We start from the raw sequence: 6,000 nt of genomic DNA on the forward strand, positions 1-6,000 counted from the left end.
CTGAGGTCGAGCACCAGGCTTCACCTTATGAAAGTTTAAACTCCTTGCTGGTGAAAAATTTTGATGCCCAAGTGCATGAGGCAGCCACTCAGGATAAGGTTTTCAAGTACCATAAACAAAGTGGGAAGTCGTACAGCGAGAGGATGCCTCAGCTGGAAGGCCTTTCCAATGTTCTATACCTTAGCTCAGAGGATGACATGGAATCACTGGATAGGGCCAATGGTTCTTATCCATTCTGCAGATGACCTCTTAAAGCTCACCGACCCATCTTTAGCTACGCACCTTCCCCTCATCCAGGGGTTTCACCAGTCCGTAAGGTCTTCAGCAGCTCTGCAGAACCTATGGCAGGTGTTTGCCATCCATCCAACTCGCCAGATCCTGCCTCAATTCCATCCCCCAAGCTGACCTGCTTCACTGACCAAGCTCTGACTCAGGGAAAGATGCTGCAGATTGATGGCACATCCAGCAATTACCTTCATGCAGTAATTATTTTGTAATGCATCAACGCCGGTAGTGCTACTCTCATAGGGCAAAATGGTCAACCTGTGAGAAAAAAATGGATGCAAAGCTGAAGTGTGGCAATCGTCCATGAAGATGAAACTTCCTGGCAGATTAAAACTGTGTGTCAGACCGAGACTCGAACTCGGGACCTTTGCCTTTCGCGGGCAAGCGCTCTACCAACTGAGCTACCCGAGCACGAAGTTTCATATCAGCGCACACTCCACTGCAGAGTGAAAATCTCATTCTGGAAACATCCCCCAGACTGTAGCTAAGTCATGTCTCCACAATATCCTTTCTTTCAGGAGTGCTAGTTCTGCAAGGGTCGCAGGAGAGCTTCTGTTAAGTTTGGAAGGTAGGAGACGTGGTACTGGCAGAAGTAAAGCTGTGAGAACGGGGCGTGAGTCGCGCTTGGGTAGCTCAGTTGGTAGAGCACTTGCCCACGAAAGACAAAGTTCCCGAGTTCGAGTCTCGGTCTGGCACACAGTTTTAATCTGCCAGGAAGTTTCATATCAGCGCACACTCCGCTGCAGAGTGGAAATCCCATTCTGGTCCATGAAGATGATTGTTGAGTGTGCCCAACTGGACTCAGGGGATTCCGATTTGGTCGATGCTGAATGAGTCTATGGTCCTGATGTCCTCCATGTCCAGGCCACCCTCCCTGTCACCAATATGTTATAAACACTGGAAGTGCCCATCAGTGTTGTCCCAGAGATTTTTCAAATTGACTCTGCCTCTCCAACCTGTGCTGCAAACTAGGACACATATCGCCACCAGAGCTCCTCTACACTACAGCCTTTTTCTAAGCAGCTGAAAAACAAGAGCAACGACACCACTGAGATAAAGGATCAGTTCAGTACTTGGGTTCAGTCCTAAGCAGTGTACCTGTCAGTCTGCATCGTCATGGTCAATGCAATGGAGGCCACAAATATTTTAGGGTTGGATATTTGCTCCAAATACGACTGTTTTCTCACATCTATCAACTAGCGACACTGACTCTGAAGCACACATCTCTATACTGTCTCTGGTGATGCACAAGTTTTTCAAGACATTGAATGTTCCCTTTGATCTGCTCATCAAAACTTCATCTTGAACTGCGCTGAAGAAGGAATTCAGAGCCCCATTACAATGAGTTTGTGATCCACACCTACTGTGATCATGGAAAAATCAAGTGAATCATTAAGAATTAATGGGAGTTTGAGATCTCCATCAGTTCACAGCCCATCATCGATGCATACACTATTCCTAAAGAGGAGGATAACATGGCGTGTCCTGCCAGGGGTAAAATTTTTGCAAAAATTTACCGACAGGATGCTTATTTGCAGCTACCATTGGATGAAGCCTCAGAAACATTCTGGACATCAACGTGCCATTTGATCTTTTTCGGTGTAATCGTCTGCTCTTCGGAATCGCCAGCGCGCAGCCATATTCCTAAGCTGCTTGGAACACCTCATATTTGATGTTCTTGGGACAGCAAATAATTTGGACAGAAGCAACGCCATCGGAAAAAAATGCACCGGACTCAACAACCAATTTGGAGTACTTGTTTGGCAGATTCCAATGTTGTTTCATTGTGCCAAGAGTGGAATATCTGGGCCATGTCTCCAAGACATTAGGCATACACCCCACTCCTAGCAATGTGTAGAAACTGAAATCAGTATTGGGTTAACTACTAGAGATTATTCATCCTTACGTGGCAGATATAGTCAAACTGCTGCATCAGCACCTTCTGAAGAATGTTTAATGGTAATGGTCCTTCCTTTGCAACAAGGCTTTTCGAGACCTCAAACAGACTCTACTCTGCACCATGTGCCTCATGGCATATGACCATTTCCAAGTCCCTGATGGTGGTGGCAGATGGACCTGACTACTGGTTGGAGTCTCACAGTTTTGATGGAGCTGAACAATCGATTGTATTTCTTTCCAAGATGTTAACACAAATATAGGAAAATTAGAGACAAATCGATAAGGAAGCCTTAGATAGCATTTCTGCATTGAAGATTATGTGTATGGATGTCGGTTTATCCTGATAAAATATCACAATACTCTGTTACCACAAGCAAATGTTCACGATAATATTGTAAGACTGCCTGATGCCTGTAGAGATTGTTACTGTTCCCCTTGGGACACCACTATGTCATCCTGCATCAGTGTACAGTACAACATATCAATGAGTACTCCCAGTGGGACAACATATTAAATTTTATGCGACATCTGAAATTTAATCTTCTAATGCTATAACTGAAGCAATGGTGGTCAGCTTACCCATTGACACCCCAGTCATCACCTGCCAGCCACTGGAGGTTCTGGTCCTCTGAGAAGTCATGTGACTGATGAAGAATGTTAGTCTGCAGATCGTAAGTTTGTTGAACATCCGGATGTTCAGTCCTGTTGCTACTGCAATATGAGTTTTGCACTCTCAATGACATCTTCTTGCTTCAAGAAGATAATGGAGATACCAGAGTGATCGTTCCCTAAGCTCTCCAATCCATGTGCTGACATTACTTCAGGAAGGTCACTGGGGGTATGGTCCTCACCAAATGACTGGCCTGTCAATGTTGTAAGTAGGCTGTTTAGATTCTCTTATTGGTAACGCCACGTAGTGCTCTGTACGAAAATCACTGGCTGTGCTGTGTGCAGTTGTGGCTAGTTTCCATTGTTGTCTGCCATTGTAGTGTTGGGCAGCTGGATGTTAACAGCACGTAGCATTGTGCAGTTGGAGGTGAGCCGCCAGCGGTGGTGGATGTGGAGAAGTGAGATGGCGGATTTTTGAGAATGGACAATCTGGAGGTGTGTCCATCAGAAACAGTACATTTGTAAGACTGGATGTCATGAAATGCTATATATATTATGACTATTAAGGTAAATACATTGTTTGTTCTCTATCAAAATCTTTCTTTTGCTAACTGTGCCATCAGTAGTTAGTGCCTTCAGTAGTTTCAATCTTTTATTTAGCTGGCAGTATTGGCGCTCGCTTTATTGCAGTAGTTCGAGTAACAAAGATTTTTGTGAGGTAAGTGATTTGTGAAACGTATAGGTTAATGTTAGTCAGGGCCATTCTTTTGTAGGGATTTTTGAAAGTCAGATTGCGTTACACTAAAAATATTGTGTGTCAGTTTAAGCACAGTCATGTATAATTTTTCTAAGAGGACGTTTCATACGGCCATCCTGCCAGGATACCTCACTGGAATCTTCTGATTTTTTCTTGGAGTTCTTGTAATTAGTGTAGCTTTTATTTATTGCTAGTGCGTAATTGTAGAGAGAATCTCCTTTGTAGTTGCAGTCTTTCATTGTTGTACAGTAAAACAGTTGTGACATTCATGTAGATACGCGCCAAGTATTTCGCAGTTGCGCTTGCAATTAACTAGATATTATTTTCAGTGCTATGTTAATGTGTTCTCTTATTTTTGCTCTTCAAATTGTGCTGTTCTGTGTTATCGTGTGAAATATTGTGTCAATAATGGCGTGTGAACAACGTAATACTAGGCTCCAAAATAAACTGAGAAATGACAGTGAAGACGAAAGCAGTGTGTTAGCGCCACCGTGTAATGAATTAACTAATGTTCAAAGTAGTAATTTGATAATTGTGCATAGGGAAATGGAGCGGGCTGCAAATAATGGCGTAGACAGTGAAACAATTAGTGAACAGGGAAGCATTATCGATCGATCGGTCGGTAACAGCTCGCCTCAGGATTCCGAAATGACAGGACACAATCTTGCAAATACTGTAGATTCAGGTTTTGCGTCCTCACCATTTTCTGAAATAAATCAAGACACATTTTCTGCTTTTGAAACTGCGAATATTGCCAGTTCAAATGCACTGCCGAATAGCACTGAGGAACATGTTTCAGACACCAGTGCATTGTTATTACAGTTAATGCAACAAATGGGACAAAGGCTACAAAAGTTAGACAGAATGCTTGAACAAAATCAGAAACAAATGGGACAAAGTCTTCAAAAGTTAGACGGAATGGAACAAAAGCTTCAAAAGTTAGACTCAGTGGAACATACGCTTGAACAAACACATGAAGATTTAACTACTGAGTTACATAAAATCGAATCGAAATGTCAAAAAGTCTGCAATGACGTAAAGACACAAATTTGTGAGCATTTCCAACCTATTTTTTCGCGTCATGAAAATGCATTACAGAATCATGAAGCAGCCATAAAAGAACTGCGAACTATTGTTCATGAAAATCACGACACCTTGCAAGTTACAATTGACTCAGTTGCATCTACTGATTCAGATACGCAACTTGCAAAATCTCAGGAAAACTTAAAGGGCACAGTAGATACGATTTCAACGCAAATGGACACTCTGAAACTTGGTTCAGAAAAACACACAGTGGAAATAATTTCACTATCGGATAAAGTAGCCGAACTTTCAGATCAGTTCACTAACTTATCTACAAAGGTAGATGATGATCTGAATGACACAAGACCTGTAGCCTTCACTGACACTAAAGAGTATGAACAAATTAGAAAATTCAAACAAAATCAAAATCAAATCAATACACTGTACAAAAGAGAAATCCGGGAAGTACAAGATCAGTTGGCACAAGTAATACAAGAATTACATATTTCAGAGGCACTCACGCTCCAGTACAGGAAGAGGGACACAGAAATACGGAACAACCACAAAATAATAACACAGGACACTTCGGAAATTATGAAAAAAATTGGCAAGGCGCATTGAATTATGAGATGGAACCGCTGAAACGAAGTAACAACGAGCGATGTGCGACTCGCCGACACGATGATTTTGACTATAAGCTGTTCATTACTACACGTAAATTCAAAACATTTAAGAATTCTGGCAACGACATTCATCGACAAGCATGGCTTCAACAATTCTCTCATTGTTTCCCCCCCAATTGGTCATTAGTGCACAGATTAGAATTTATGTGTGGCTATTTAGAGAATGAACCAGCTGTAAGAATGCGATCGATCATTCACGATTGTCACAGTGAAGGAGAATTTTACCACGCCTTCCTCTCAGCATATTGGTCTCAAGCTACACAAGACCGAGTAAAACATAGCATCATAATGATGAAACATTTCGAACAATCTGAATTTTCCAGTCTTGTGAAATATTTTGAAGACATGTTGCAGAAGAATCAGTACCTGTCAAACCCATACAGCCCCCAGAACTCATCCGCATTTGCTTAGTCAAATTGCCTGAACATTTACGACACATTATTTTGGCAGGACCACATTGAAGCTTTTCAGGGACTGTTACAAGAATTGGAAATTGACACTGACAATTGCGGAACGCGAAAACAGGAACACAACAATTACAGGTCACATCCGTCACAATTCCGCGATGACAGAAATAATACACGACAAGGCTATTCTTATAAAGTATATCGTGACCAAAATAGACACCACCCGTACGACAATCGTTGGCAGAGTAGTAATAATTACAGAGAAAGATCGCATTTTCGTAGTAATGACTATCACAGAGACAATCAGAGAAACAGACAATATGGGAACCAAAACAAT

The 6,000-nt window shown here is 42.0% G+C and overlaps 1 non-coding gene across 1 annotated transcript; it reads right to left on the reverse strand.

Moving 5' to 3' along the window:
* Positions 1 to 621: 621 nt before the first annotated feature.
* Positions 622 to 696, reverse strand: Trnas-cga. Its single transcript has one exon. It is a non-coding gene; the product is annotated as a tRNA-Ser (tRNA).
* Positions 697 to 6,000: the final 5,304 nt, after the last annotated feature.

This window comes from Schistocerca piceifrons, chromosome 11 (genome assembly GCF_021461385.2).
Source record: "Schistocerca piceifrons isolate TAMUIC-IGC-003096 chromosome 11, iqSchPice1.1, whole genome shotgun sequence".
Classification (NCBI taxonomy): Eukaryota; Metazoa; Arthropoda; class Insecta; order Orthoptera; family Acrididae; genus Schistocerca; species Schistocerca piceifrons.